At 31.0% G+C, this 9,057-nt stretch overlaps 1 long non-coding RNA gene across 1 annotated transcript; it reads right to left on the reverse strand.

Moving 5' to 3' along the window:
* Nucleotides 1–7,810: 7,810 nt before the first annotated feature.
* On the reverse strand, nucleotides 7,811–8,579 carry LOC108565637. Its single transcript, XR_001891180.1, has 3 exons — nucleotides 8,399–8,579; nucleotides 8,319–8,345; nucleotides 7,811–8,202 (listed from the first exon to the last, which is right to left on the reverse strand). It is a non-coding gene; the product is annotated as an uncharacterized LOC108565637 (long non-coding RNA).
* Nucleotides 8,580–9,057: the final 478 nt, after the last annotated feature.

A 9,057-nucleotide genomic window follows, 5' to 3' on the forward strand; every position in this document is an offset into this window, starting at 1 on the left:
AAACGTAAAATCTCTTTTGATAACAATTGCATTGTAAAAATATTGTCTATTACTATAGTAATCCTTTTAGTTAATGAGATTTATGTGATGACAAATATAAAAGTGAATGTTAACAAAAAGAAAAAGGTTGATCATCGAATCTTGCTGGAAGCAAACACGATGATTGTGATAAAATTACACGAAATCGATGTTTTTGTTTCTTAAATTTTGTTTTGTTTTTTTTGGTGGTCGCCGCCGCCCTCTCTTGTAGATGGTAAACCACCGACGGAATGACCTGGGCCTGGTACGTCAGCGGTTCTTGAGATATCTCATCTCAAGTGCTCGCCTCTTCGAGCCTTCTCTCCTCTTTGCCTCGTCTACTCGATCACTCGAAAACTCTTTTCTTTCATATTTTTTTTCTTCTTCTACTTCTTCTGCCTCTTTTCGGGTGGACGTACGTACGTACGTACGGATGGATGGATTAACGCCTCTTATCATTCCATTCAACACGCCGAAGAGTAGAGAAACACAGGACAAAACAAAGAAGGATCTCGTCCAAAGCACACGTGCGATCCTTTCGTAATTAAACAATTGCGAAACGAAGCGTACACACTAGATGATTAGAACGAGAAGAATTCAAGATCACGACGAGAGACGTCGATTATCCGAGCAGCAGCTCCTTGAACATTAATTTAATAAGTGCCGCTTAATCTAATCTACAAATTTTTTTTTCTCTCTCAATTCTCTGCTCCATAATTTTCCTTCTCCTCCAGCAGAATTTTATAAACATAAAAGGTAATGACTCCACTATTTTCGTATCGATAGCGAAGTAAGATGAGGAATAACGAGGGGAAAAAAAAGTATATTAAAAGGAATGAAGAAAAAAAATTAGTAAGGAACAACACTGAAAAACGGGTGTGTGTGTGTGTGTATATATGTGGAGGCGAGCCCATAAATCTCTTGAGTATTCAAATTACCATAAAGTTAAGTATGACATAAAAGTAAAACAGTCTCGGTTGGCTTAGACGTTTCGGGGCACTACATCATCGGATTTTATTGCCTCCCTCTATATATTTTTTTTTTTCGTACGAAAATTAAAATCGAAACCAACAACAACAAATAATAATAATAACAGCAGCAAACAAATAACTGAAATGAACTTAATACGAGTTCGAAATTCGAATCGTAATTCGAAACCGAAAGATTTCGCTAAGAAAGAAATGTATAGAAAAATAACATTTCGAAGCGGATGCTTTGATTATGCATTCGTTTGCACGTTTCGTTTTTTTTTTATCCCCCTTTTATGCGATCCAGGTTATGAGAAACCGGAAAAAAAGAGTAAACAATTGTTTATTTGCGCGATCATCGCCTTATCGATTTCCCATGAATGTGAATCAATGTAGAGAGAGAGAAATAAAGGGGGGGCGACCAATATTTTCAAATATGTTCGTATCTCTCAACCCTTCTTTCTTGTTCACATACAAGAAATGCAAACACGTTGTCGGCAAACAGAGGAAAATACCAATAGTAACAATGCTTCACACCAGATACGCGCACACTGTGTGTGTGTGTAGACATCAGGGAATCCCTTTTCGGAGTTCACACACACGCAGATAGTTTCCAGTTTGAAAGGGATGCATTAAATGTAATCAAGTGTACACGTGCAACGAATGAGAAAAAAAACGGAATTCTTCAATAAATTACAAGAATAATTGTGTTCCCTATATATTTAGCTTTAATATTGATTATAACATTCTAGTTGTTGAGATATGGAAGAAAATGTGAAGATATTGCTGCAAAATTACGTTAATTTTTGATAACGAATTAGAAGAAATCTGTTTGTAATCAAACGTATTTCTTCCACAAATTTATAATTGTATTCCTATATATTTAGCTTTAATATGCAACTTTAATATTGAAGAAATGTAAAGACATTGCTGAAAAATTACTTTAATTTTTGATAACGAATTAGAAGAAATCTGTTTTAATCAAACGTATTTCTTCCCAAAATTTCAAGAATAATTGTATTCTCTATATATTTAGCTTTAATAAGCAACATTAATATTGATTATGACATTCGTAGTTGTTGAGATATGGAAGAAAATGTAAAGACATTGCTGAAAAATTACTTTAATCTTTGATAACAATTAGAAGAAAACTGTTTGTAATCAAACGTATTTCTTCCCAAAATTTCAAGAATAATTGTATTCCCTATATATTTAGCTTTAATAAGCAACATTAATATTGATTATGACATTCGTAGTTGTTGAGATATGGAAGAAAATGTGAAGAATTGCTGCAAAATTACTTTAATTTTTGATAAAAATTAGAAGAAATCTGTTTGCAATCAAACGTATTTCTTCCACAAAATTGTATTCTCTATATGTTTAGCTTTAATAAGCAACTATTAATATTGATTAATAAAATCTGATTTGTAATCAAACGTATTTCTTCCCAAATTCAATAATTGTATTCCTATATATTTAGCTTTAATAAGCAACATTAATATTGATTATGACATTCGTAGTTGTTGAGTTATGGAAGAAAATCTGAAAACATTGCTGCAAAATTACTTTAATTTTTGATTACGAATTAGAAGAAATCTGTTTGTAATCAAACTTAGTTTTTCCACAAATTTCAAGAATAATTGTATTCCCTATATGTTTAGCTTTAATATGCAACTTTAATATTCATTATGACATTCGTAGTTGTTGAGATATGGAAGAAAATGTGAAGACTTTGCTGCAAAATTACTTTAATTTTTGATAACGAATTAGAAGAAATCTGTTTGCAATCAAACGTAGTGTTTCCACAAATTGTATTCTCTATATATTTAGCTGTAATAAGCAACGTTAATATTGATTAAGACATTCGTAGTTGACGAGATATGAAAGAAAATGTGAAGACATTGCTGAAAAATTACTTTAATTTTTGATAACGAATTAGAAGAAATCTGTCTGTAATCAAACGTAGTTCTTCCATAAATTTCAAGAATAATTATATTCCCTATATATTTAGCTTTAAAATGCAACATTCATATTGATTATAATATTCATAGTTGTTGAGATATGGAAGAAAATGTGAAGACATTGCTGAAAAATTACTTTAAATTTGATAACGAATTAAAAAAAATCTGTAAGAAACATAATAATAAAATTATACTCATTTTATTCCCTACATTGTCCCGTTTAATTATAGCATACAATAATGAAACTACCTATGATGGTTATTGAGATATAGTTGAAAACGTAAAGACACTACTTGCTAAGACTCTAAAAATGTTATTACTTCAAATTTGATAACGAATCACAAGAAATTTATAAGAGATATAATAATGACTCAATACTAATATTATTCCTTATATACTTAGCTTCAATTTGAGTATTTAGGATTAAAATTGGTTTGAATACTTCTTGAAATATACATAAAAATATAAAGACACTGCTTAAAATTGTATTACTTCAATTTTGTTATTATTATAAGAGGCACAATTACAAGATTATACTCATATTATTCACTATATTATTAGCTTACATTTGATTATTCTGGATTAACATAAGCTTTCATTTTAAAAATTGTATCAAATTTAACAGCAAATTACTAGAAATCTGTTTATGAAATAGTAATGACCATTTGCTGATTTAATTATTTATAGTTTTAACTTTAATTTGATTATTCTATATTAATAATAGTATTTATGCCTGTCAAGATATATACGAAAATATAAGTCAATGTAGATGTCTGTGACAATGCACGAGTAAAAGAAAAAAAAAAGCAAACAAATAAAGGTAAGTAATTAAATTACGAAGAGTTCCATCGAGTTGTAATGAATTCCTTTTGTTCACATACAAATAATATCGAATTAAGAATATTGTTTTTGATTGATGATGGCCGGCCGGAATTGTTTGCAACGATGAGTGTTTGCTTTTTATATTACTTTTTGTTATAATCTCCCCTTGCGGTTTCCTTTCATCATCATCATCATCATCATCGTCGTCGTCTTTCTATCCTTTTCACCTTCTGCAAGTCACGGCGCGCGCAGCATCTTCGCGAGTCGTCTTGACCTCCGACCCAAACCAAACATTTTCACGGAAACCTTCCTCTCGCTCTCTCAAGAAGGAAAAACACACGAAACTACACTCGGTACAATTTTTTCGGGTTCGAGTCGACAATACGGCCCTAATGAGATAATAAGTCAATAACGAGATGAGTAAGCTGAACCCAAGTCAAAATAACAACTACAAAAAATTTCATATATAAATCCTTATTTTCATTTCTCCTCTTCGATATTTCCTTTTATGCGTTTCTTTTCTTCAGCTTCGTTTCTTTCTTTATTACATGTTTCTCTTTTTTTTCCTCTTCTGGTCCGTCTTTCCTCTCTTTCGAGAAGAGAAGAGAATAGAAGGCCACCGCTCTCGAATTTCGGCCGAATCGCGCGGTCCCCTTTTTGTAATTAATCCCGGCTAAAACGTCGAAAATCCTTTGACGAAACACAACTAGAGAAGGAGTCAATCTTCCTCTATCCAGCAAACGTGCGCCTCTGATGTTAAACATCTGTGCGTTGTGCGTCTCCTTCCGTTCGTCCTTAGCGGAATTCGGACAGGAAGAATCAGTTCCATCCACATTTGCCAGGCAGCTTTTTTTTACGCCTTTTTCTCTTCTCTTCTCTTCACTTCGCTTCGCTTTTCCTTTTACTCCTCTTTAAGATTATCAAGCAATTAATGCCCGAATACATGTGTGTAAACATGGGCTCCCCACCCAGTTCACTAAGGGATGTTTAATGGTGGTGGTGGTCGTAAATTTCGATGATTGAAAGGGAAACAAGCTATAAAATGTCTCCACTTTGGAAACGTATAAATTATTCACTTTACTGATCGTTTTTTCTCCTATTTGGTTTTTAGAAATCGACGACTAATGGACCGATTTTACAAGTTAAATCTATAAAATCGTGTGTTTATTGCCATTATTTCATGTAAACAATCGTTGCAATAAAAAAACATTCTTTTCGTCAAAATTCCCATTACTGTCGACACTATTTAAAAATTATTGAGAATTAATGACAAAAACTTTATTTTTTACATAAATTATGACCAATTAACAAACAAAATATGAATACAATTAAGTCTTAATTAATTATTAATCAATAAACAAAAAAATTGAATCAGTGTTCAATTAATTAACTCAATTTCTTGTTAGAAAAAAATCATTTCCTTAAATTTCTACTTTCAAGTCAAAATCAATTAATTAATTGTCTTTAAGTTACAATTTTAGCTAATTTATTTCTTAAATAAGTTATTCAACTTTATTTGACTCATGATTGATTTTCTCATATAAACAAGTTTTTTCATTCGCTTATTAGAATGTTTTGTTCATAATTTGTATTTTAGGTAATAAATACAATATTAAAACTATTATTACATAAGTTTTTTTTTATATAAACATGTTTAATTACAAAGATAAGCAATATTTTTCAAAAATAAGTAAAATTATTATAGGCAACCCAATGTTGTCTTATAAGAATTCATATCAAACTTAATGTCGAATTACAAGAAATCTGTAATACACATAACAATTATTCTTATATAATATCATTCTTAATTATGTTAGCTTTAATTTGAGCATGAATCTTGCGATTTTTAAGAAAATCCTATTCCCTTTTTGTCAATTTCTACAGTTCGTAGCAGGCGACTTGATCACAGCATAAAGATGCCAATTGTTTCGTTGGAAAGGTGAGGTATTCAGCTTTAAATTGTGTAGTCAATGATGTAATTATATCTCCATATTGAATTGAAAATGATATTAAAATGCTTAATTTTGATAACTTATAGTAGATGTACTGACCAAATCACAATGCCAGCATTTAGCTCATTGGAAAGGTTGTAGTTTTTTCTTTATTTTGCGTATTCGTTTGTTTAATTATCACGATTGGTAATCGATTAATTTAAAAAAATGTGAATCTATTGCACCAAATTAAAAAAAATAGTTAAATACATTGTTATATTCATGTATATTGGAAACTCTTAGTTTAGTGCTCAAAACAAATTCTTTCTCTTTCGTTTGCTATAAAATACATTAATTTTGATCAATTAATAAGAAAGTTATTAAACTTTAATGAGTTGGCGGTTTTCGCGAATCAAAAACATCAGTGGGAATATTCATGAAACAATCTGCAACCACACATACAATATTTCTGAAAATTCCGACAGATGACGCTGCTTGTCATAATTAAAATGCTTATAACTCGAAATCTAATTAGTATTTTAATCATTAGACTAAAGTAATAACGTTACATTTGTGCAAGTACTATTTTAATGTGTTTTTTTATTTAAATTAGAACGTTTTTAAGGAAGTGGATTTTGTTCAGCGCCAAAATGCTTGGACTACAACCTTTGCAATATTGCTAAGAGATGGCGCCAGGTGTCACGAAAAATGGAATATGTATTTTACGCCTAAAATGCTGGCAACCGAAAATACACACACTGATGAACAAATAGGAAAACAACGTCTTAGATAATGGCCTGTATTTTCGTAAAAATGAGCTCCCAGAAGAATGTTATACATGGATGTTGATCTTGAGTATATAGGGATTAAAATGAGTGCAAATAGTAATTTGTAGCTGCAATGGTGTCCTCATAATTAATGAACAAACTTTGGTATTTCACAAATGTGTTGGAAAATAACGTCTTCGAAAATGGCCTGTATTTTCGTATACATAAGCTTCCAGAAGAATATTATAAATGAATGTTGATCTTGAATATACACGGATTAAAATGAGTATAAATATTAATTTGTAGCTGCAATGGTGTTCTCATAATTGATAAACAAACTTTGGTATTTCACAAATGATTGTGGAAAATAACGTCTTCGAAAATGGCCTATATTTTCGTATACATGAGCTTCCAGAAGAATGTTATATATGGATGTTGATCTTGAATATACACAGATTATAATGAGCATAAATATTAGTAACCACACATACCACACATACACATTTCCTGAAAATTCCGACAGATGTCGCTGCTTGTCATAATTAAAATGCTTATAACTCGAAATATAATTAGTATTTTAATCATTAGACTAAAGTAATAACGCTACATTTGTTCAAGTACTATTTTAATGTATTTGTTTATTTAAATTAGAACGTTTTTAAGGAAGTGGATTTTGTTCAGCGCCAAAATGCCCGAACTACAACATTTGCAATATTGCTAAGAGATGACGCCAGGTGTCACGAAAAATGGAATATGCATTTTACGCCTAAAGTGCAGGCAACCAAACATACACACACTGATGAACAAATAAGAAAACAACGTCTTAGATAATGGCTTGTATTTTCGTAAACTAGAGCTCCCAGAAGAATGTTATAAATGAATGTTGATCTTGAATATACACAGATTAAAATGAGCATAAATATTAGTTTGTAGCTGCAATGGTATCCTCATAATTGATTAACAAACTTTGGTATTTCACAAATGAATTGGGAAAATAACGTCTTCGAAAATGGCCTGTATTTTCGTAAACTAGAGCTCCCAGAAAAATGTTATACATGGATGTTGATCTTGAATATACACAGATTATAATGAGCATAAATATTAGTATGTAGCTATAATAGTGTCCTCATAATTGATTAACAAACTTTAGTATTTCACAAATGATTAGGGATAATAACGTCTTCGAAAATGGCCTATATTTTCGTATACATGAGCTCCCAGAAGAATGTTATACATGGATGTTGATCTTGAATATACAGGGATTAAAATGAGCATAAATATTAGTTTGTAGCTGTAATGGTGTCTTCATAATTGATTAACAAACTTTGGTATTTCATAAATGATTAGGGAAAATAACGTCTTAAAAAATGGCCTGTATTTTCGTAAGCATTTGCTTCTAGAAGAATATTGAACATGAATGTTGATCTAAAACATACATAGATTAAAATGAATGTAAATATTGATTGATAGCTATTCTTATATGTCTTTGTGTCTTCCTGGGGATTTGATGAAGATTAATATTTTTGTTTTTCCAGTATTTTCAATGCAGTCTCTAAAGATCATGTAGGAAGCAACAATAGAATCAACAGGGTTCATAGTTGTTATCCATCTTCATAATGAAGTAATATTTTTGGTCACTTTCTGCAGTTACGGTTTCCACTATTTGCAAATGAAAACTGCTAGTAAAGAATGCTTTCGACTTTCTGCTTTCTTCACTGCTTTCTGCTTTCTTCACCTAAAATAATAACAATTCTACCAATGATTGTTGACTATAAACTATTAATGCACATTCTTATATGAAGACACTGATTCAGTATGTTTTATGTAAAAGATTTTAAGAATTGTCCCTACTTAGCTGCAGTTTCTGTTGTACGCTTTCTGAAGACAAAGAACTTTAGTGATCGATTGTTGTTTACATGTTCCACCAGTACTTGCCCGAAGTGAATTGTGAAGTTCAGAAAAAGGTTTTCCATCCAAGGAAATAGAAGAAGGAAGCAATGGAGCATCTTGTTCATTAAGTTTGCATTCAGAACAATGTAGAATAAACAGGAAACCCAATAAAAACCTTTAAATTTAACTTGCGACAGTAGCTGTCAGTGTGACAGCTGTCACTCTGACAGTTCACTCACTCACACAAACGTAAATTTCAAATTTTCAAATTCCAACCAATCAGAATCGAGCGATGCTTGGAGCTCAGATACCTCCTCGCTACTCCTGTTCTCCTGGTGCAAATCGAAATTTTCTGGCATTTTCGAGAATCAAGAGGGGGGGGGACTTGCGTTTTGATTCGCGAAAACCGACAACGCATTAAAGCTTAATAACTTTCTTAATAATTAACAGAAACTAACGTAGTTTATAGCAAACGAAAGCGAAAGAATTATTCTTTAAACCAGTAAATTAAAATTTTCGAATATATATAAATATAACCATTTATTTAACTATTTTTTTAATTTGTTGCAATATCTTCAAGTTTTTTTAAATTAATTGATTACCATTTGTGATAATTAAATAAACGAATACGCAAATTAAAGAGAAAACTACAACCTTTCCAATGAGCTGGCATTATGGGTTGAAAATATTTTATTAAGCA

Source organism: Nicrophorus vespilloides, unplaced genomic scaffold (assembly GCF_001412225.1).
Source record: "Nicrophorus vespilloides isolate i.1.1-1 unplaced genomic scaffold, Nicve_v1.0, whole genome shotgun sequence".
NCBI lineage: Eukaryota > Metazoa > Arthropoda > Insecta > Coleoptera > Silphidae > Nicrophorus > Nicrophorus vespilloides.